Here is a 24,134-nt window from a genome sequence, read left to right as displayed (position 1 = left end):
CCTCCAGAGAGCCAGGCAGGGGGACAGCTGGTGGGTAGGGCTCCTGGCTCTTCATCATCCCTTCTGCTGATGGAGTTGCTGGGGAGACCACCTCCACAGGTGGGCATACTATTCCCATGTCTGACCCTGGGGCACTGAGATTTGTTCTTGGGAACCCCAAAGAAGAGAGGTGACCTTGCTTCGGCAAAAGCCGCTAATGGGCCGTGAGGTTGATCCCTGGAGGGTGTCTCTGGCATTTATTTACTCTGAGGTTCTTGGTAAGCTTGGTGAAGAAACTTTCAGTGCAGTGCTGGGTAGCAGTCAGGATGGCCTTGGACAATAGAAAACAGTGCCTGGCACAGAGCAGGTGCTCTGGAGTTTGTGGAATAGATTTTGAATAAATGAATGTGTGACAGACTCAAGGAGCTTATTATTCAATTCCCAACCCCCTCCTTTCTTTCATGCTCATTGAAGTCTGTTTTAGTTCCAGAAGGCAACATACCCAGTCTCAGGTGATGAAACACGATGGATGTAAACTAACTGTGACAATCCTATTCTGTTTTCCCAGCACCCCTTGCAGCTAGGGATGGACATGTGACCCAGTTCTGGCCAATGAGACCTACGTGGAAGTCTGCTGAAGGGCTCTGGGAAAGCTTATGCACTCTTGCTTAAAGGAAACAGATAAGGTTGCAGTGTCTAATTCTTCCCACTCCCTCTTCTTCCAACCTTCAGGGCAGGCTTACTGTGACTGATGGCTAGTGGTCTTTCAAATTCATCTCTTTTATTCCAGAGTTGCCCCTGAGAAGCATCTGCCTTCCCTTTTTGCATCTAGATTTGTCTCCATCGCTGACTTTCATTAATGGGACATGAAAGGAACAGACGCATGTCAATTCTGGGCCAAGAGTCTAAGAAGTAGGTATGCCTTCTCCATGCTTTCTCTCTCCTTTCACTGGGTGGGTAAGGTTGACAGGCAAGGCTCTAGGAGACAGCAGAGCTACAAAATGGAAGGAGCCTGGGTCCCCCAAGCACCATGTAGAAGGCACCATCCAGTGACCAGAAATACCTGCAATGGAATGTTGAGGTGGTGGTCCGGAGGTGACTTTCTAGTGGGTTAAGCACTAAGATTTGGGGTGATTATTTGTTACAGAGCTAATGCAACCTTAACAGACACATTTACTTTCTATAGAAATTTAAGCAAGTAGCTTAAATGTTCTGTACCTCATTTCTTCTTCCTCAAATTGGTGTTATCTACCTATAGTACCTACCTCCTAGGATGGTTGAGAGAAATAAATACATAAAGCACTTAGCAGGATGCCCATTACATAGTAACTGCTCATAACATGTTCATGAATCTTCTAACCATTATTCTCATTCCTGAATTGAGAGTGGGTTCAATGACCCCTTAAGTCCCTTAGAACCTTGAGATGCCGAGAGTCTCTAGGAAGCTCAGATCCTGAAAGGAAAGAGCAAAGAGACGTGTGTCTGAGGGGTTGCTGTGTCTCCGGTGGAGGGAGAAATACTGCAAGGGGATGAACGGCTATAGAGCAAGAGGACTGAGCTTCCTTCCTGCCGCCTACCCTTCCCCACACGTGGTGGACTCCCAGAGTGTCTTCATTTCGTAAGCTGATGAAATATCAATTGAAACTGAGACCCATCATTCCTTAATCCATCTTTCCTTTCCATTTTTGCGTGATTCACGCTAGGAGACCAGGATGTTTAGCTTTGTTGTGGTTTGCTTTTGTCAAGCATCACTGCTACTTTCTTTTACCCCGAGGGTGAGATGAGAAATGCTATTTAAGAACCTTTGAACAAATTCTCTCTCAACTTTTTAGGAGGGCAAGGCCTCTTCTCTGAGCCGAGGGACACAGAGAGCCCTAATCAGGAGTCAGGGGTGTAGCATTCCAGCCCTGATTCTTCCCTTTCAAAGCTCTTCTCAAGCCTCAGTTTCCTCATCCACAAAATGAGAAAAATAATATTTTCTACTTAAGAGGATTGTAGAGAGGGGTAAATGAAGTACTATATGTAGTCACTAGAACTGTGCCTGGCACATAGCAAGTACCTGATGTCAGCTCTATTTACTATTATGTTGCTGTTTTTACATCACAGGCCAGGCACTGAACAGGAAGACACAAAGTTAACCAAGACTCCGCCTTGCCCTCAAGAGTATCGTTTAGTCAATCAAGAGAAACAGATGCATAAGCAGACAATCCATGACAAGACAGAGTGTAAGAGCTTCAGTGGCCGTCAATAACCCATCCTGGCTGGAGATCAGGGGAGGGTAGGACTCTATAAAAAGAAGACCCACACTAGATGATTTCCAAGGTTTTACCCAGATGCCTTAGGTCAGGTTCCTGAGAAGCAGAGCCCAGAACAGGGACTTGGGTGATTCATGTTTCTCAGAAGAAAGAGAATGAGGGGAGTAGGGTAGAGTGGAGGAAGGAGATATGAAAGAACTTGGTCGTAGCTGGAGTCTAGCCTCAGGGGAGGCCTGGAGCATGAATTGCAACTCAGGCGATGGTTCGACCCTCAGGCAAGGTGTCCAGGCTTTGGTCCCCTCCAATCAGTCAGTCATTGGATGCTGGTTGCTCTCAGAAATTAGGGAGTTTAACCTCCCTGGCAAGGGGGCTTACCATTGGCCAAGGAAAATTGTCTCGACAATTTCATGGGCACCTGTGAGCCATTAGCAGCCAATACTCATGGTCACTGAAGGTTGAGTGCACCAGCCTAATAAAGAGATGTAGGCGGGATACCATAGGATCACTACACTTTAGTCCACGATTTCAGACCTCACAGGACTTGCCTCAATCTTCATCAGTGAAATGGGGGGGAAAGTCCCCTTAGAAAGTAGATGAGAATCTGAAACAAACAATTGTAGGGTCACCAACGCTGCAAAGCTGAGAGCCAGGCCAGAGGGCAGGGATCTGGGCAGGGGCCAGGGGGGCAGGCACCTGAAGGCTTGCCCCACCAACCCGCTACCTTCAGGCCTGCAGATGGGAAAAGATGGAACAAAAATCATCCCCAGGAGGAAAGGCAATGTACAGATAGCCTCTAACAGAGACAGCTGGCCTGGCTTGTGCTCTGGGATACTTCTGCTTCTTGATGTAGTAATCAGGTGGCCTATTTCAGAATTCATTGAGAGAAGGAATGAAATCAATAAGTTCTCTGAGCCTGAAAATTAAGGCTCATAGTATCCATTTCATAATATTGTTTCAAGGATTAACTCAGAGAAGGCTTAGCACAGTGCCTTGTAGATAGCAGGGTCTCAGGAAACATTTGTTGAAGGACTGAATAAATAAGGGTGACGAATGGATAAACTCTATGAGCCTACGTTTGTTCCCCTGTGAAATGGGGTTAAAAACACCCACTCAGAGGAGTGATGAGAAAAGAAATGAGACAGTAATGTACAGCGCCTGGGGCCTGGTGGCACCCAGTAAAGGTTGTGGAATGAAGGTGCAGTGAGATGACAAATGCCCAGGAAGATAATCCATGGCTGAACCCACATCGTGGGACTTCTTCCTCGGATCATGGGAAGGTGTGTACCTATGACCAACCAGATCCCAGGCCTCTGGGCTCCCTGCCCAGTGCTCTCCATGGTAGTTAGTCTCCTGCGTCTGCCCACTTCTTGGAGCTTCTTAAGCCATGCCTGTGCCCACCTGGCCCAGTAAAGTGGCTCATCCATCCTCAGGCAAGGGCCTCTTATTCCCTGCAAGATGGAGCTTTTTCATTCACTATCGAATACTTAACAACAACCTATGGGGTAAGTACTATTATTACTCCACTTTATAGATACGGCAAAGACCTGTAAAGAGACTTGACCTTGGTCACACAGCTAGTGAGTGGCATCTGGCTTCTGGATTTGAGCCGAGGTCTAGCTGATTCAAGAGCCATCACACTCTACTCTTACTTACCCAGTGGAGCCAATGCTGGGCACATCATCTTCACATCTTTGTAGTATAAATTTGAGATGAGAGTCTGGAATAAAATTTCATCAGTTAGGGATGTATTCGGCTGCAACTAACTGTCAACCTTTCTACAGAGGCTTAAACAGATGAGAGTCTTTTGTTTTTTGTTTTTAATCACACAACAAAGAGTCTATGAATAGGCAGCCTAGAGCTATAAGTGACTCAACAACATCAGGGACTTCAGTCACATCCATCTCTCTGCCCTACCATCCTTAGCATTGCAGTCTTCATCCTCAAGCTTGTAACCTCATAGTCACAACATGGCTGCTGTACCTCCAGACTTACATCCATATTCCAGGCAGGAAGAAAATGGAAGGAAGAAAGAGAAAGAGGTAGTACATGTATCAGGTTGGCAAACATTTTCCCTGAAACGCTCAGCTTGTGTTTCATTGGCGAGAACTGTGTTCACAACCCAAGCTTCAGAGAAGTTTGGGAAAGCCATTGTTTTTTTTTTTTTTAGCATAGAACATAGCCAACCTGGAAACAAATTGGGGTTCAGTTGGTCAACAAAAAGGAAGAACAGATCTGGGATGGGGAACTAGCAATTCTGCTTCGAAGGTGGGAGGGATAAAAAATTATTAACCACCTCCTGACACTAGCCCCTCACTACTGATGCCCCACCTTCCAGCTGCGGCAAACCATCAACTAAATCAAACCAAGAGCCAAGTATTAAAGAGTTAGCACTCACAATCCCACATCTGAGAAGCAGCTCACTGTTCTCCCTGCCACAAGCTATTTATAGAAACTGATTTCTAATAAACACAGATTGGCAGCTGGGGGCAGGGAAGGTCAGCAGTGCACACATAAGGCTTTATTGATGCCTTGTCAATCAGCAGCTCTTATTTTGTTGTTTAATTCTTTTTAAGTGCATGTAAGCACTTTCCCTGCTAATAGCAGATTTATTGAACAGCTCCACAATGGAGTTCATCTCCCCCATAGACAGTGGCGGCTGATTATCAACTTTGTGGCTTCGGGTCGGAGGGTAAATTGACCCCATATCCATGGCCCTTTCCAGGGGAATTGCAGGGGTCTGAACAAATTCAATACTCTCCAGTAAAATGTCTGACCCCCCCACCCCCGGCACGTCACACCAGGCCTCAGCTTTGCTGTCGAAGCAAAGGATGTCATTTGACAAATGGAACATCCAAGCGTGTGGTTCCTGTTGGCCATTTTGTCAAGACCAAAGGAGAATTCTCTTAATTGAGAAGTTTGGCCTCTCCCAGAAAGCAGAGTTGTTCTTTCTGAGCACGGCCACTCCCTGCTCTGATGAAACAGGTCTCCTAGTTTAAAACTATGCATGGTGCCCACCACCTTTAAACTGGGCGTTTGGACTGGGCCCAGCCTACCTCTTCTGCCTCATTTGCTCCTCTTTGCCTCTCTTATACTGACTGCAGTCAATATAAGAGACTTTCACACTCCACTTGGTTCCCACCACCTGGAAAGCCGTCCTCTCTGTTCTGACTTGCCCTCCCCCTCTACGACATTGCAATTTGAGAAACTACCCCTGTTTCTTTGCAGTGGATGGAGCTCAGTTCTCCTCTGAAAGCCAGTGATGATATTTCTGGAAGCCCAGATGATGATGAGGAGGAGGAGGAAAGCAAAAAAGCTCTCACTACGCTGTACACCTGAAACTAACACACTATTGTAAATCAGCTATGCTTCAATAAAAACATTTTTTTAATAATAAAAATTATTCTCATCTATCAAACTCTTACTGTGTGCCAACCAAGAAGCTTTTTGTGTATCATCTCATTTTATCTTTACAATAGCTCCCTGAGGTAGGTGCTCTCATTATTTCCATTGTATAGCCCAGGAAACAGGAACAGACAGAAGTTAAGTGGCTTGCCCCAGGGCTCCCAGCTAGTAACTGGTCAGGGCCTGGTGCCCTAAGCAATACATTTCAAGGCCCATACCTTTGGCTCAATGCCTCTGTGTACTTGTCCCATTCCCACCACTCACCACAGCTTGGTGTATCTTAATACCCCAGAAGGCGGGACCCATGGGGACATTTGATGGGCTGGCCTCACCCAGTCTCGGTTCACAGCATCTGAGAAAGAGGAACAGAGAAAAGGGCCTGAAAAAGAGGAGAAAGGGCCAGAAGAAGTTCACTTGATGCAGAAGAGGCTACAGCCAGTCCTGACTCCAAGCCCTGGCATACGAAGACACAGAAAAAAGAAGCCCTTGGCGGGCACCTCTGACAAAACAAATCCAGCAGGGACTAGGTGGCATGGTTTGCAACATTTAAAAACCCCAAACTGTAGATCCTTTGAAGGAGAGACCGTCAACAGGCTCTGTAATCTGAAAACAACAGCTGTCTGCACGGGGTTTACAAGACAGATTCTCAGAATAAAACACGTCTACAGTGAAGATTAACTCCCCTCTGGGGAGGGCCTGGCAGAGAACTTGCCCCTCTCATTTGTACATATTACCAGCCCTTTGGTTCCAGGAAATGTTGTGGCCATGAGGGCCGATGGGGGCCCATTGTCTGGTGTCTGCCGTTCTTCCTTTGGTCAGCAAAGGGATGCCAGCAAAGATGGAAGTACTCAAAAAGGCATCATTTTTAATGACCCAGATCTGGAGATTTGACTTAGAAAAGGATTGTTAATCCCTCCCCTCCAATTAATCTCTCCCACAACTGGCCATCGAAACCAGTTGGCTGGTTAACTTAGAATGAACAAGAGAGCAGGGGACTTGAGGAATTTAAAGCTTTCAGAAGGCAAAAGCAAGACTGGCTGGATGGGGTCGAGGAAAAGGCCACAGCATGCGTCATCTTGCCCACATAGCACAGAACAGGAATTGAGTCAGATACGGACAGCAAGGAGAGGAGATGTTCTTTTTAAACAGGGCTGGACAAAATGGTTTAAAGCAGAGTAGCGGAGTCAAACTTCTTACAGAGGAACAGCAGAAGCCACCAGCACTGCCCCCCGCCCCAAGGCCCACCCCGTGCAGGCCTTACCCTTTCCGTGCACTCTGGCCTCCCTGCTGCCAGGACCTGCCTCGCTCTACCCCAGGGCTCTCTCTGGCCACCGGCTCTCTCTCTGCTTGAGCAGCCTCCACCCGTGATTGACAGGAGTTGGTGTACAAATACCCCAGCTCCCTCTCCTCTCAGAATGGACACAGAGGCATGATCTGCACAGACTCTCAGAGTGACCCCGGCAGGATTAGACTCTAGCTGCCCACAATAGTAACTCTATGGGCTTTCTTCCCTCCCTGCCCACCTCCCCACCTTCTGCTCGTATGTTCTGGACTCACCTCTCAAGTAACTAACTTGCTCTCTGATCCAGGATCTGCTCTAGGAAGAAGCTAAGAACTAAGACAAGGGACAACTGGTGACAGAAGGGGAGGGCAGCACAGGAGGTGAATTGTGCCCTGGGGGATGCAGGTCCAGGTTCCCAGATCCGAGTGTTACAGAGAAACTGGAAATCTGGATTCCTTATGTGAAATCCCTTATTTTGTTCTGTTTGGTAGGAGAGGGCTCACAAAATACACCCTCCTGGTCAAACCAAATGCATTAAGATTAGCCTGTGGTAAGGTAACCTCTGGCCTAAGGCTAGAAAGTGAGGAGGGAGTGGTGAACCGGCACTTTTCAGGATGGCAACATGTACATGGTGGGGCAGCATGGAGTGATCCAGGGCCAGGCTAATTTTTCATGGTAGGGCACTGAGACCTCCAGGTGTGTAATGAATGGACCCTGGCTCTTTGGCCTAGAAAGCCTGAAGTGACAGAGAGAACTCCCTGTGCCCTTTTCATATGGCACCCCTGTGCCACCTTCTCCGCCTTCACCGCTGGAGCCTCCACACCCCCGATGTCTCCCCTGGGGCCCTCCAGTCCTCAGACAAATTGAGTTCCACTCCCCTAACTGGATGGGAGAAAGAATTAGGGATCTCAAGGAATCAGAGGTAAGTGGCCCCTCTTTGAAAGTATGGAGAACAGAATTTAAAACACTGAAATGTCTAACCTACAAAGGTGTGGCTGTTTGTCCAGAGACCTGGAGTTTCCACGTTGTACATCTCAGTTTTTGAAGCACAAAGTCAGAATTGGTAAACACAGTGTCACTTGGCCTTTTCTTACCTCCCTCCAGCAACAAGGGGCTTACTACCTACAACATCAATCCATTCTGGATTCTTTTACAATGTCTTTCTTTCTATGCTGAAATCTACCTTCCTGTAACTCATCCCCATGGGCTGGATTCTACTTTGTGGAGCTACACACTTATAATAGCAAAACTCAGCAGGGAGGTAAGGAAGCCGGCTGGATGGGAATATCAGAACCTCCAGAGTGGAGGGGGGTCAGGAGTGAAAATGGTTTGAAAACACACAATTCAAGTGATGATATTTAAAGCTGAAAAATGAAAAAATTTTCAATTTTCCATGATACAAATAAGAGCCTGATAATAACCAGAATGTGCAAGATTTTTATATTTATCAAAAGGGGACATGGTGTTTGCTAAGACTGAAGACCTTTGTTTGATTTATGTTTCAGGTTCCCCTTCTGACATCTGAAGGTAGCTGTCATGCTTGACCCTCAGTCCCCTCCTCTTTGGGACAATTACCCCCAGTTCCTGCAAACGTGTCTTCTGACCTGGATCATGGCTCCCTCTCAATTTAAGCCTCTTCTCAACTCAGCTTATCATGTACTTTTCAAACTGGGCACATGTACCTGGGAAGGTAATTGGAGATAAGGTAGGGATTAGGTGAAACTTCAGGAAAAATGTTATTTTAAATAACAACTATTTTTAATATTAAACAAACAAAGACTTTATTGTCCAGTAGATTACAACATCAAAATAAATTTTTTAAATAGTTCAAGTCCCTTATGCTTTTTCCCAGCTCTGTCCTTATGTGGCCTTTCCTCTGAGTGTGAGAGAGCTCTCGGTGTCTCTTCTTATAAAGACACTAATCCTAAAGGATCAGGGTGCCATCCTTATGACCTCATTTGACCTTAATTACCTCCTTATAGGTCCTATCTCCAAATACAGCCACACTGGGGATTATAGATTCCACGTAGGAATTGGGGGGGTGGGGTGGGGGACACAATTCAGTTTAGTTCGTAGCAGCCCTGCTGCAACTGGTTGCTTCAAGGAAATGCCCCTACGTCATGGGGGTTATGAGTTCATGCTCTTCTGCCCTCATTGCTGTTTCAGTTGGCAAGTCTGAGAGGCTCTGGGCTCTCAGTGTGTCCACTGACAGGGTGATGCCCAAAGGAGGAGCCCAGTGGAGGGGGCAGTTGCCTCCCCGATACAGGACATATGTGAGGTGCCAATGCCCCACCCTGCTCCCCTTTATTACTGGCCAAAATTGAGCCAGGCTAAACCCAGGCTTGGAATATGCAGCGGGGACAGGTTAGAGCTTGGGAACCTTGAAAGCAAAATCAATAGAAATTATTGCCCATCCCAAATCTGGGATTTCTGACCTATGACCCCCACCCCCCACCAAGTTCCAGATGGAGGCAGGTCTGTTCATTTTTGTTTGGACCTCAGAATATTCCATTTCTTTCAAAACCATCTATAATCCAAACAGCATGTGGTGACTTCTACAGTGACAATATGTTCACTTATTCATTAATTCAACAAATATTTATTGAGTCTCTACCATATGCCAGGAACAGTGTTTGGCAAATAGTGGTCCCCAAGGACCTACTTGAATGACTAACTAAAATCCAATGTATTATTAGCAAACTCACTGTTGGTGTGTGTGTGTGTGCGTGTCTGTGTGTCTGTGTGTGTGTAGGGCTGATTCCCTTAAGCAGGCCAAAGGGCTGGCTGTCTTATTTACATCTTTCCTCTGTTGAACAAAGCTATTTTCTAAGAGATTGAGAACATTTATAAATTCTTACCTTGAGTCCAAATTAATGAAGTATAATGAGTGATGAACTTCAGACAGTCCAAGCTGGTTTGACCTTAATTGTGATAGGAAACATCTGAACTCAGTAGCCAAGTCTTCCCCCTTTCTCCACTTTCTCCCACCCATCCCTGGCAAGGAGTTCAGGGGGTTCATGCTCAGTGCTCAACAATGAAGATCCAGCACCCATCAGCTCAATTAATCTCTCCTTCTTCCCAAAAGTAATTCACCAAGCTCAGTAGTTCTTAACCCTGACTGCATCTTAAAATCATCCTGGGAACTTTTAAAAAATAATAATGCCCAGTTCCCAAACCAAGAGACTATGATTCAATTGGTCTGGAGTGTGGTCCAGGCATTAGATTTTTTTTTTTTTCAAAAACCTTCCCTAGTATTTTTAAAGTGCAGCCACAGTCACGAAACACTGATATTCATTTCCCCAAGACAGCTGCATGATTCCTCCAAGGACCATATCTGGGTCACAGGCCTCAGCTTGGAGCTGATGCTAAGTTGGTATTATCAAGTACAAACCTGGTGCTAGAACTCTGTTAGATGCTGCAAAGAGCAGCCACTTAAGCTCTGAGCCTCAGTCCTATCATCTGTACAATGGGCTCTCTCCCTTTCCAGGTAGCATCCTGTGTTGACCTACATAGAGTGGGATGACTAATGGTAGGACATAAGGCAGGTGGGCAAGGGCTGCTTTTGTTCAGGGAAGGTTTGGGGGAGCCATCAAATTGCGCAGCATCTTCCCCCACTTCTCTCTTTACTGGCATCCCCAAATGGGAGACAGAATTAAGAGATATTGCACAGACGTCTCCTAAATTGAAGTGAGTAATAAGAAAATATCGTTGACTTGTCTCATCTGTAGGCATTGGTGCCATCTTAGGCCATGACATGGCAACCACCATTTTCTCATACTGTTGGTGTCTTGGTGGCAAAGAGTAGATACCCAGATTTGCACAAGCAATAAAAAGGGGACTATTTTTGGACGTATCTCTCAAAACCAAAGAAGAGACCATGAAACTGGGCCTCATGGAGGACAGGAACCAGGTTCTCTCTCAAGCCTCATTGCCTGGAATTGCTTCTTTTCTCTGGATCTTCTTCATCTTTCTTTCTCTGTAAAGAGGCTTCTCTACAAAAGGCAGGCAGCCAGCATTCGTTGAGTTTATACGTCCACAGTTCAAGCAACAAGGAGAAACTCACTAGCATCTGCAAATGCTAGTTCCAAGTGCTTGGGATTTGGGGAAGAATCTGATTGTCTAAGCTTTAGTAAGGTGACCACTCCTGGTCCAATCTGCTACATCCAGGGCTGAGATCTCATGATTTCAATATGGCTGTAGGGTAGGGAGAGGCTGGTCTCAGAGAAAGGAGACATGAGCTGGAGAGACACCCCGTTGGTATCTTCTATAGTCACACACAGGGTGGTTTCAGTGACGGTCTTATACATGACCAGAGCTAATATACTGGTCTCACTCCTAAAACCAGAAGTCTCCATCCAGCTCATCTCAGGGCAGCAAAGCCAGGTGAGGGCTTTCCCACTGTGCCCTGCCTTCCCTTTTCACCCTTCACGCAGCTCTTAGGAACGCTTGGCACAAACGCCCTCCAACCTAATTACCAGCCGGAATTAATCAAAGGTATTCCCAACTGCATGAGTGATGCTAGCCAGGAATGTCTCCAAGTTGAAATTCTTAAAATACTTTTGTTTATGAGGAAGTTTTACATGCTAACTTTTTCCAAAAGCCAGTGAGAGGAGCAGTCCCCACAGACATCTGAGAGTACTTTGGCTGCCTTAATTCACTCATGATGTTTCATTAATATCAATTTTCTCCCTGCATCATAGCCTGGCAGGTTTTTTCACAAGTGTTTTATTCGCCCAATCTCTCGGTTTGGTGTTGTTGCTTGGTTTCTTGGGTTTTGTTTTTTAACTTCTCTGGAATTCTCTCTCCGTTTTCTAAGAAATTCTCTCAAATCGTCTCCATAATGCACACATCTTTGGGCTCTAACAGCTCCATTTAAAAAATGGAAGACATGGGCTTCCCTGGTGGTGCAGTGGTTGAGAGTCCGCCTGCCGATGCAGGGGACACGGGTTCGTGCCCCGGTCTGGGAAGATCCCATGTGCCGCGGAGCGACTAGGCCCGTGAGCCATGGCCAATGAGCCTGCGCGTCCGGAGCCTGTGCTCCGCAATGGGAGAGGCCACAGCAGTGAGAGGCCCACATACCGCAAAAAAAAAAAAAAAAAAATGGAAGACATCACAGACTTCATGGATTTTTTTTTTCCCCCACTTGGAAGTTACAAGAAGGAGGTTGGAGGGAACATAATCTAGAGAAGCAGACATTAATCCTGTTTCTTAATCCTGCCCTTGAGGTTGGTGGTACAGAAACTCCATCTTCTTCCCCACCCATCCCCACTCCAGGGTATCAAGTGAGTACCATCTTACTTGGTCATCTCAACAACAAGAGACAGAGAGCTAGTGAGAAGTCTTAATCCACCATCACCAGCTCCACCACCAGGGTCAGAAGAAGTTGATTGGAAATCATTTCTGGCTGGCTAGTTTCCTGCCCTCTCTCGCCCCCTGTGACAGTCATTGGCTTCTTTGCTCTCAGATCCGTTCACTGTCATTCCCCTGCTCTCTCTCCCCAAGCTCCCTTGCCAACTGGCTTCTGCATAGGTCCCAACCAATAGAAGGTACTGACAGAATACTGAGGGATAGACAGAGGATAAAAGTCAGGGTATTTCTCTTTATCTCTCCTTTTTTCCGGTGTCATCTAAAGCAGAACCTAGGTCTCTCTTCCATGGCCCCAACTCCTGCTGAGAAGTCCTAGTAATGGGTCTAGCCCTCTCTGGACAACCCTGAATCTTGATTTTAGTTGCACCACATCCTTCTGCTGTCCCTCCAGCCCTAGGAATGGTAGCAGATTCCTGCTGTAGCCAATTTCTGGGTTGTATCATTGTCCTTTATTTGGCTTCCCAGATCTTCCATTGCCTGTGTAATCAATCCCCTCTATGAAATTCTCTATATTTGAAACACCTAGAGCATATTTTGTTTTCATGGTGGGCCCTGACTGACAAATCTACTCACTCAAAATTAAGCTCTCTGCCTGACTATAACGCACTGTTTCTCAAACTATCTGTTGCAAAGGACCATTTTAAAATATTTCCAATCCATCATGGATTGACACTTGGTCCTACTGCACATGACTGGTAAGCAACTTGAGCCACATGCCCTGTACCATGCAAATTCAACAATAACTGAACTGTTCAGTGAGACAAGTCTACCAAGCATGCTTTTGGATGTCAGTCAATGTGAAACTGCTGAAAAAGTTTCTAAGTTTTACCCTCAACCTCTATAGTTGTCTCATCACAGATCTCCTACAAAGAGTTTTTGGGCTGGCGTGGGAACAGAGACCACACTTTGAGTAGCACTGTTCTGGATCTTTTTTATTCATGTGTAGGACCATCCCATCTTGCATGCCGCCTAGATGATTTTTCCTTTGAGTTACATACACTTCCCAGTCAGAAGCTGTATTTCTCACACAGGCCATGTTCCCCACAATGTTACAATGCAAAAGACATACAAAACAAGGGAGCAATGATGACCATCACTTACCAGGGGCTGACTTTTTTTTTCAGGCATTAGTTCATTTAATCCTCACAGGCCCCCTGACGAAGTGCCATTATCATCTCCATTTTACGGAATGGAGAAGTAAAGTTCAGAGAGGTTAAATAGCTTGACCAAGATCACACAGCTTGATGGCAACGGCACTGGGACTCTCACCCAAGTATGTCTGACCCAATGTCTGTGGTCTTAGCTACAACACTGAATTGCCTTATTCACTGTGTCCTTGGCACCAAACACTGAGCCTGACACGAGGCATCATTAAAAATATAAATGACCAAAAAAAAAAATATATATATATAGATAGATAAATGACCAAGTGAAGCAATGCCTGGTCCTTTCTTTCTCCCACCTGGGATAGGGTTACCCACAAAACACCCTCCCACTGGCACCCACTATTTCTCAGCCAAATCCTCCCATCAACACCTTCCTTAGAGAAGCCTTCTGAACTCTTCTAGGCCACCCTTCTCTGCTTTCTACAGGTCTGAAAGCCTCCACTACACTCCCTGAATTCATGCTGAATGCCATACAATCCTCTTGTCCCCAGACTGTACTTTAGAGGCACTCCTTGTCTCCCCATGAGTTTAGACACTCTTCAAGAACAGAGGCTTTTACAATAACAGTGGCTTCTGGCACAGAGATAATATTTATTAAGCACTTCTTGGCGCCAAGCATTGCTTTAAGCACTTTCCCTACAATGACTTGTTTAATATTCACAACAATGTGAGTGAATTTTATTATACCCTTTTGACATATGAGGAAACTGAGATGGAGAGCTTAAGAAAGTTTCCCCAGGTTCAAAAAGTTAGGGCTGGGCTGAGAGTTAAACTCTTGAGTTGTTGACCTCTAAAGCCTGTACTCCTAGCCAGTGTGCAATTGTTGAATTTTCAAGATGCTTCCGCATCTATGATCTGAGTAGCCCCTCCCAGTGCCATGGGGAAGGAAGGTAGTGCAATCGTGGAGACAGTTTTAAAGCTAGGAGAATGCTTGGAGGTTTTTTAACTTCCCCGTTGTACAGGTGAGGACACTGAGGCATAGGTGAAGTGACCTGCTCAGGGTCACACAGCAAACCCATATAAGACTCATCAGCAGGTCCTATGTCCCAGCATGGAGCTCTCTCATCTGCACCAGCTACAACAGCAGGTGCATGGATATTCATGTGACTACTGAGCTCACCAGAGCAGCATGCAGCATCTTCTGGGACTCATGTCAGGCAAGCACTGATTCTGAAGAGATCATAAAGGCCGTATATATTGGGAACTGTCTCCAAAGGTGGAGGTTTCCAAGTAACAAACAGCAATACAACTATGACGGTGGGTCCTGACACCTGTCCTCCAGGCTGGGAGACTCAGGGACCAGGAAGAGGGTGATTGTGGTGAACCAAAGGGGGCAGCTGCTACTCAGTTCCAACCCTAGTTGTGTGCAAACATGAGCCTGGTTTGCCAGAGCTTGTAGTTTTTCATGGGAAACTGGAAAGCCAGGTATCTATTATATATGAACTCTTCTGATCTGTTTACGTTGATAAGTAAGTAAGGAAAAAAAAACCAACTGTGCATGTCAAACAAAATGTACCTGTTGGCTGTGTGAGGACTATGGGTCACCATGTGCATCTTCCAGACTGGGAGATCCACCATACCCCATCCAGCCCCATCTGGCCAGACTGACAAGAGTGACATGACTTGAGCTCCCTGTGGGCAGGACATTGACCATCACTGTCTCACCAACAACCTAGTCCAGTGTCTGACGCGTAGTAAGGGCTCAATAAGTATGTGATGGATAAAGGGATGAATGAATGAATGGCATTCAGTCTTGAATGGGGTCCCAGGAAGCTGAAGATCAAGGCTTAGGGCAGGGACACCTGAGACAAACTCTGCCGGCAGCCTAGCTTTGGTAGAAATAAGCATTGGATTGTGAGACCAGAGGGATTAGGAACAAGGCTTTTCTCCAGCATCTTCCTTCAGCCAGGGGAGGTTTCAGGGGCTGGGCCCTGCCAACAATCCTATTTCCCACAGGTCTGGTGCTCCAGGGCCCAGAAGACTCAGCCTGAGCTGGACTTGACCTGGGGGGAAATGTCTTCCCAAAACTGTGGTGCCAGATGCCCCATAGAATACAGCAGCCTCACGTCTGCCAATGAGGAGAGAGACCTGGCCAGCTCCTGGGTCCCTCAGCATCCCCAGGCTATGGACTGGCATCTGTTCGTCATTCCCATGGCTGCTCGCAGAACCCACAGCATCCAGGCACATTCTCTGTTGGCCTTTGTTGCCCTCCTATTGCTCCCCACTCCACCTGGCCTTTCATCTCACCCACCTCTGCTTTCTTGTCTGCTGCCTCTGGAACTTTGGACACAGTTTCCTCAGTCAGAATGTTCTCTTCACTCTGCTCCCTCTTACCCTCACTTAGCCAAACCCTTGCCCTCATTGGGATCTACCTTAAGCCTCACTCAGCATATCCTCAAGGCCTCCTGAATTCCTAGGACCCCAAATAATTTCACCATGGACCCATATTCTGTATACACTGATTGAGGCAGTCAGATATCACGGTTAAGAGTTTGTGCTCTGACGCCAGACCGCACAAGTTCATGTACTGACTCTATCCTCACTAGGAATGTATTAGTTTCTGATTGCCGCGATAACAAATTACAATAAACTTAGTGGCTTAACACAAACATATTATCTTACAGAGGGTGAACAAGCAAGAAAGGCTTGAGATGTGAGCACCTGCATTTTCCCCGGAGAACCAAGTAGAGACCATCTTGAGGAACTCACAGTGTCCTAGCGATGAATCAAACCCACCAACCGCTTAGCCGACAATGAAGTCCTTAGCAATATAAAGGGGACTTAAGTGGTGTGGGATTTCAGAGAGGACTGTCAGCGTGGGCTTGGAGGGGCCAAGAACTGACTCCCATAGAACAAACTAGAAGGGTGGGTCGAATTTTTTCCATTTAGTTGTTGACTTTTCCAATTGTAAGAAAAAAAAAAAAGTCATGACTTAGCCTGGAATATTCTAAAAGTTCAGCAAAGGCAAATACATCCAGAAAACAAATACCCATAATCCCAGCTTCTGGGCAAGTTGGGTAGTCTCTGAGCATCCCTTCAGTCTTGTCCTGGGCATATTATTGATTTTATACAGAACAGTAGAGCATGGTGGCTATTAGTGCAGTTTTAGGGGTTCAACTACCTCCCACCAAGCCTCAGTCTTAGCATACACAGTCATGTGATTTTGGACGCAGTCACTTGACCTCTTGTGGCCTGCCTCAATTTCCTCAAATTTAAAAGGGATAATAATAGTACCTGCCTTATAGGGTAAATATGAGGACTAAATATAAAAGGACTTAGACTAGTATGTGGCGTTTACTAGTATCTAGTAAACGCTACAAAACGTTTTTGCCTAACTTTATATTTAACATCTGTTTTGACATATAAGTAAGTCCCCTACATACGAACCTTCAAGTTGTGAACCTTCAGGTGTGTTCACATGTCCAACCACGTTACTTCACGTGTCTGGCATACATTGTCACGTGCACGCATCCTCTATATCCTTCTATTGTTGACGATCCTTCAGCTGTACCATCTGCCACCTCCTCTCCCTCCTCCAGTCAGTAACTCTTCTTGCCTGTTCACTCGATGCCAGCCCTTGTATGCCAGCTGTTGTACTGTACTACTGTACTTTTCAAGGTACTGTACTGTACGATTAAAAATGTTTTCTGTTTGATTTTTAGCTATTATTTGTGTGAAAAGTACCATGTTATAGAACTATTACAGTACAGTACTATATAGCCAATCGTGTTAGTTGTGTACCTAGGCTAACTTTGTTGGACTTACGAACATACTCTCGGAATGAACTCATTTGTATGTAGGAGACTTACTGTAATTAAAAGTTCTTCACAAGTATGTTTTTCTGAGCTTACACAACGTTGCATTAAGGCATGGATCAGCAATCACTAGAGGGGAGTTCAGAAAACCAGGGAGGCAAAGGACAAGGCTTCTTTTTGGTGACACAGGTTGCTCCCAGAACCTTCTTTCGGGATCCATTTTTCTTTTCTTTCTTTCTTTTTTTTTGGTGGGGGCGGGCAGTGGGCCCCACCGTGCAGCTTGCAGGATCTTAGCTCCTTGACCAGGAGTCGAACCCGGACCCTCTGCAGTGAAAGCACCAAGTCCTAACCACTGGACCGCCAGGGAAGTCCCAGGGATCCATTTTTCTTCATGTGGCGTCACCAGCTCCTGCAACACCTACCCCTCTCTCTGCTGCGGGTGCCGTCACTGCTCCACCCACACCGGGGTCTCTTCCCCCAGCTCTGAGAGCTCATTCTCTGCCCTCTGCCTGCTTTGCTGCTGATAGCTAGAAGATTCCAGGCCAACCATTTTGTAGAAGGTCCCTAGTCCAGGTTTGTTTGATGTTCCCTTTTGATTAAATTCAGGTTATGCATTTTTGAGAGGAAATTTCAGCTTCATTTCTTCACATGAAAACATTGAATCCATTTGGAATTAATGTGGGTATAAATGATATATTTTATCTCACTTACATGAAACACCTCCTTTATCATATAGCAAATATTTAATTGCGTATCTTTTATCTTTCTGCTCTTCAAAGCCAGTGTCACACTGTGTTAATTACCATGGCTTCATAATATGCCCCCCAAACATGGTAATGAGCAAATTCCCCCTAATTATGCTCCTTTTCTCAAAAACTTCCTGGCCCTTCTCTCCCATTAAATCTTCCAGGTGCAACTTAGACTCGTGCTATCAAGCTCCTTAAAAAGTAGCTTCGTGATTTAGGTTGTCTTAAACTTTGAAATCACTGTGGGCAAAACTGGCAATTTTAATACTAAATCTTTCCATAGAGGAGCAGTGTCTGTGTATCATTCAAGCTTTTTGTGACTCAGCAAAGCTTTGTACTCTTCTTCATGAAGCTCCTGCCCTTTTCTTGTTGGGCTGGTGACTATATTTGAGACTCCTGTGAATGGACTCTTGTATCTCTTTTTCATTGCCTTTTCTGGCTGATTACAGTAGCTGACAGGATAACACAGAGATTAAGTTCAGAGTCTCTAGAGACGATTACTTGGGTTTGAATCCTGGGTCACTCACTCATATATCTTGTCGTATGAGGCAAGTCATGTGACCACTCTTTGCTTCAGTTTCCGCATCTGTGAAATGGGGAGATTGATGGTATCTGCCTCCCAGGGCTGTTCTGAGGATGGACCACAGAAGGATGCCTGGCACACGTTTAGTGATAACCACTGCGATTTCCTCACAGGCTCCTTACTGACCCCTGGGGTCTTCCTTGGAGGTATGGCAGTGAGTGGAAGTCAATTCCTCCTTCACATCCCCTTTCAGGCAGCGGTGACCCTGGGCAGAGAGCTTTACTTAGGTCACTGAGAGTAGCCCTATTGTCATGGGAACAGCTAGTGTGGTCTTCTCTCAGGCATTTCCATGTGTCTCTGCCCCCATTTTCCTCTCTCCCCCACCAGTGTCCTCCAAGTCTCAGTCTGTGTCCACCCCTGATGGTGACTCTGGCCCTGAGCTTCCCTCACTCACCACTTCTTAACTCGATACCCACAGGTGGGGTTCTGGTCGTCCTGGCTCATGGTCATTTTCAGGTGCAGGGATCTAATTGGCCTCGTCCATTTTTCCAAGCTAGCCCATGGCCAAGCTGTCCTCGGGACAGAAGCCAATCAACCTGGGGAGGTGGAGGGGGGGATCTGATTTTACAAAGTTGTCTGTGATGGGGGCGATTCCTCAAAGAAGGTGATATTGGCCACAGTGGGCATATCCAGTACCCACAGGGGTGGGCACTTCAGATGCGGTTGGCACGAGCCAACAGTCCACAAGCAAAGATTAAATATGCATTCAGGAACCACCAGCAAAGGTGCCTGTGGAATAGACATTATTAGTCCTCTTTTACAGGTGGGAAAATTGTGGCTCTGAGGGCTTAAGGGATTTGCCAGGGTCACAGAGCCAGCCTTTGATGGAGAGGTCAACAAACGTGGACCTTCAGCCTCTGGACTCCTCCAACCCCCAGCTATCCCCTCCCCCAACCCCACGTCTCAGATGAGCTGCACCATGGCTTCCTTCCAGAGGAGTTCAAGGCAGGGTTAAGGGAGCCAGCCCGAGTCTTCGTTGATACGTCAGTTTGGGAAAAATGGAAGTGAATGGGAATGATGTGACGGGGGAAAACATGGTTATCCAAATGTAAGAGGTGGTCAAAGCAAAGGCGCAGAGGTGGGAGAAAATGAAGGGTATGGACTGATGGCCAGTAACCGTCTAGCAGATACTCTGGGGTCACTTGGGAGAGTCAAGCAGTAGGGCCAGTTGAGGACAGCGGTGGGAGCAGCCATCTCTTGGCTTCCAGGCTAAAAGGTGTGTCTTGCTGTTCCACATCACCTTCACCCTCTCCCCACTCACCACTATGAGAAGCCACCAGACACTGTGCTGGCTGCAACCAATGCCAGTCTCAGGCTAGAGAAGAGGACTTTTTCGTTTGTTTGTTTTGTTTTGTTTTAAATTTTTAAAATACATTTATTTATTTATTTTTGGCTGCATTGGGTCTTCGTTGCTGTGCGCAGGCTTTCTCTAGTTGCAGCGAGCGGGGGCTACTGTTTGTTGTGGTGCGCATGCTTCTCATCGCGGTGGCTTCTCTTGTTGCGGAGCACGGGCTCTAGAGCGCAGGCTCAGTAATTGTGGTGCACGGGCTTAGTTGCTCCGCGGCATGTGGGATCTTCCTGGACCAGGGCTCGAACCCGCGTCCCCCGCATTAGCAGGTGGATTCCTAACCACTGCGCCACCAGGGAAGTCCGAGGAGAGGACTTTGACCACTCCTCATACCTCGGCCCACAGAGCCACTGTCCATTGGCCCCAGGCACAGACCCAGCCCTGGCTGAAATCTCAACCTCCAGGTCGGTGGGTCCCACACTGTCTCCTGCGGGGCTTTGGGTCACCACAGGATGGGGACGGTAGGGGGAGACCCTAGAGAGGAGAGTCAGGACAGTAGTGGACTGGGGGTACCTCCAGGCTTCCCCATGCAGGCTGTGCCCTTGTCCTGTTTTATTATATAGAATGTTATGTGGAATTCCACTGCAGATAAAGGATTTCAGTGTCCATTTAAAAACACGGTATACATTCCCCTCTCTCCATCCTCTTTGCTGAATTAACTTCTACTTGCCCTTCAAGCTTTCCCTAAAACGCCTACACAAAGAAGTCTTTCCTTTTCATTCTCTTAAAATAATTGTACTTGTCTTTTGTGGAAGTCATCACAGTTTGTGATCATAGATTTATTTTTAAGAGACAAGTTGTTTATCGTCTATCTTCTTTATCAGACCCGACTGGCTAAGTCAAAACCTGGCCCCATCAGTTTCTAAATGAGTAGCACTGGAATGTTCTTTAATACTTCTGTGCCCCAGTTTCCATATCTGTAAGAAGGGGCTAATAAAAGTCCCTGCCTCACGGGCTTGTTGCAAAGATACAATGAGATGATGAATGAGCAAGGCACAGGGTGAATTCTTAATAGAAGTTAAAAATTATAACCAACATTATGACCTCCATCACCACCTCCATCATCATCCCACCACCACCAGCTCCATCGTCAGCATCAGCATCGTCATCTTCATCCTTAGGGCCAGGACTGTGTCTTTCTTGTTCACCACTGTATCCTTGCTGCCTGAGCACATGATGAGACTCAGAAAATGCTTATTAAATGAATAAATGCTTCTCTGCAAACACAACTGTTCTCCTTCTGAGGAGCTATTTCCTTTGAGCCTATAAGTTGATCCTTCTTATTTTTCAAGTGGAAAAACAAAACTTCTCCCCAGTGAAAACACTTAAATGGAGCTGTGACGGAATCCCAACATGTCGCGTGTTCTTGGAGATATTTTGCCGGGATATTTTATGGGGAATATTTTGAGGCTGTGTAGAAGTGTCATTTTCCTTGTGAAATGTCTAGGTTTCTTTTCTCAGTCATTTTTCATGTGCTTGTCACTTTCCCAGACTAAATGGTAGGCTCCTTCCCCCCAGCTGTCTACACAGGCTCTCGCTCATCTGACCTGTCCACTGCTCAGTGCAGCCCACTTGGGGTGTCAGAGAAAGCACCCAGGAAAGGAACCAGGAGATAAGAGTTCTGTGGGGCTTCGGGAAGGCCTCTGCTTTTCCCTGGGCCTCAGTGGAATAGGAAAAGTTTCGACTAGATGTTTGCTAATAGAGTTCCAAATTCTAAAGGAAGCCACTGGTTCAAAGTGGGGCAATTCCCAATTCTGGGAAGGTCTTTGCCTTCGTGCTGTTTAGCCTTAAGCACTCCCATCATTGCTGGGGCTCAGGGGCCCACAATTCTTCAAAATCCTCAGAGTACGGTAACTGGTAAGACAGCTCTGCTTTTGGAGTGAATGCAAAGCCCAAGGCCATAAGTCTGTGCACAGACCGAGTTTTAGTTGTGGATCTTGGTCACAGCACTGTGAGGGAGAACAGGGGCCTGTCATTCAGTTCTTCTGCACTGAAGGGTTGATGGTCAACCACTCAGCACTGGGAGGAAAGCCAGCCTCCAACAGGGGTCCCAGGCTCCCACTTTTCTGGATGGTCTCTGGAGGACTACCACAAAATGCATTTGTGGGTCCCAAGGGCCTCTTGTTGGAGCCCAGGATGACTGTTGGAAGCAGAGATAGCCCACGAATGATGCCCTTGAGATAACTGTGACAGGAAAGGGAGACTCCCAGGGTTCCAGCTCAACCTGCAAAGGCAGGCCTTTATTTTTGGCAGTGAGGGATAATTTTAGGCATGATATCAAGGGTACCACTCATAATGGCCTCTTACCCAGTCTTCAGGGGATTTCCCTCTACGTTTCTTTTGTTTGTTTGTTTGTTTTGAGGTATGTGGGCCTCTCACTGTTGTGGCCTCTCCCGTTGCGGAGCACAGGCTCCGGACGCCCAGGCTCAACGGCCATGGCTCACGGGCCCAGCCGCCCCGCGGCATGTGGGATCTTCCCAGACCGGGGTACGAACCCGTATCCCCTGCATCGGCAGACGGACTCTCAACCACTGCACCACCAGGGAAGCCCCTCTCTATGTTTCTTAAAGGAATGGACAAAAAAATAAAACCCAGCAAGGATTAAGTCAATAGGAGTGGTTGCAGTGGAAAATGTGCAGACGTGGCAGCCAGAGAGGCCTGGATGTGAATCTCAGCTCCACAACTTCTTGACTCAGGTCCCATCTGGAGCCACAGGGAAGAGAAGAATAGGGGCCCATTCTCTCCTTGAAGAGTGGTCGTAAGGCTCAATATAAATCTTGCATGTAAAAATGCCCAGCACATAATAGAAACTCTGAACATTTTAACACTCTACCAAACATGTCTACCCTGTATAGAAAACTTCTTAAAAAATTGTAGCAGAAGGGAAGAATGCCCTGCCCCCTGGCATCATGGGAGAAGCAGACAGATCACGAGGAAGAATGATGTTGGTGTAGGTACAGTGGACAGAATGGTGACCCCCAAAAAGCATACGTCCACATCCTAATCTCCAGAACCTGTGAAGGTGACCTTATTTGGAAAAAGAATCTTTGTAGGTGTGATTAAGTTAAGGATCTTGAGATGAAGACATCCTCCTGGATAATCTGGATGAGCCCTAAGTCCAATGACAAGTGACTTTATAAGAGAAAGGCAGGATGAGATCTGAGACAGACAGAAGAAAAGGCAACGTGACCATGGAAGCGATGCAGCCACAAGCCAAGGAATGTCGACAGTCACCAGAAGGTAGAGGAGGCAAAGAACGACCCTCCCCTAGAAGCTCCAGAGGGAACGCTACCCTGTCAACAGCTTAATTTTGGACTTCTGGCTGATCTGTGAAAGGACAAATTTCTCTTGTTTTAAAGCCACCCAGCTCATGGTTATTTGTTACAGCAGCCACAGGAAACTAACACAGTGACCAAGCTTCTGCCATCAGAAAACAGAACCAGCAGCCTAAGCTGACCCTTGATTAGGGTTAGAAGAGGCTTGTATCAGCTGCCAAGGCAGAATGGCAGAGCTGTTCCTCCAGATGTGTTCTGGTTTTGACCTCCCAGTATCCATATCCTCCTTCTCCTGTGTCTGTACTATGTCTTCTTTGGGGTATTCTCTTTACTCCATTGTACCAGCCTATAAATCAAGGCTGCTTGTAGTCCCCTACCAAGAAGAGAGCATGTAGTCCAAGGCTGGTCAACTGAACTCCCTCCCAAGACATAGAATCGTGAGTGGAAAACAGTTCAAAGGCAGTGCCACACATGATTGCTCAATTCCAGCACCCTGAACTCCTAGTGCTGCCTTTTTTCTGAGCCAATTCTCTAACCTTCCATCAACTCAGTGAGCTCCTCCCTAGAGCTTTCCAATCAATTTCTTTGTTGCCTGGGTCAGTCACTGTTGCTTGCAACCAAACAATGCAACTGCTAAAGGGGAGGCGACAGCTCACCAAGAGAAAAGAGAGACTCAGGAGATGCGGGGAGTGACCCACCCTCTAGACTAGGTCTTCCCAAGTATGGATGGAAAATTCAGGGAGACTCGGGCCACCTTAGAGTTTTATGTTACTTGTTGGTCCTTCTTTAAATTGAATGCCCTTCTCCATAGTCCCTGCTCATATAAGGCTGCAGCCATGGCTTATGGACCTTTAGCTCTGCAGTGCCTGGTGCACAGTAAGCATCATTGAAATGCAGCAACTGACTTATTGCACACAGAGTTTGGAATCTATTATTCTCAGTGAGTTCCCAGTCTAGCCAAAGCTGGCCATAGGGA

This window comes from Mesoplodon bidens (assembly GCF_964165515.1).
Source record: "Mesoplodon bidens genome assembly, chromosome: 18".
NCBI classification, from domain to species: Eukaryota; Metazoa; Chordata; class Mammalia; order Artiodactyla; family Ziphiidae; genus Mesoplodon; species Mesoplodon bidens.
Note: the sequence above shows the minus strand (reverse complement) of the source record.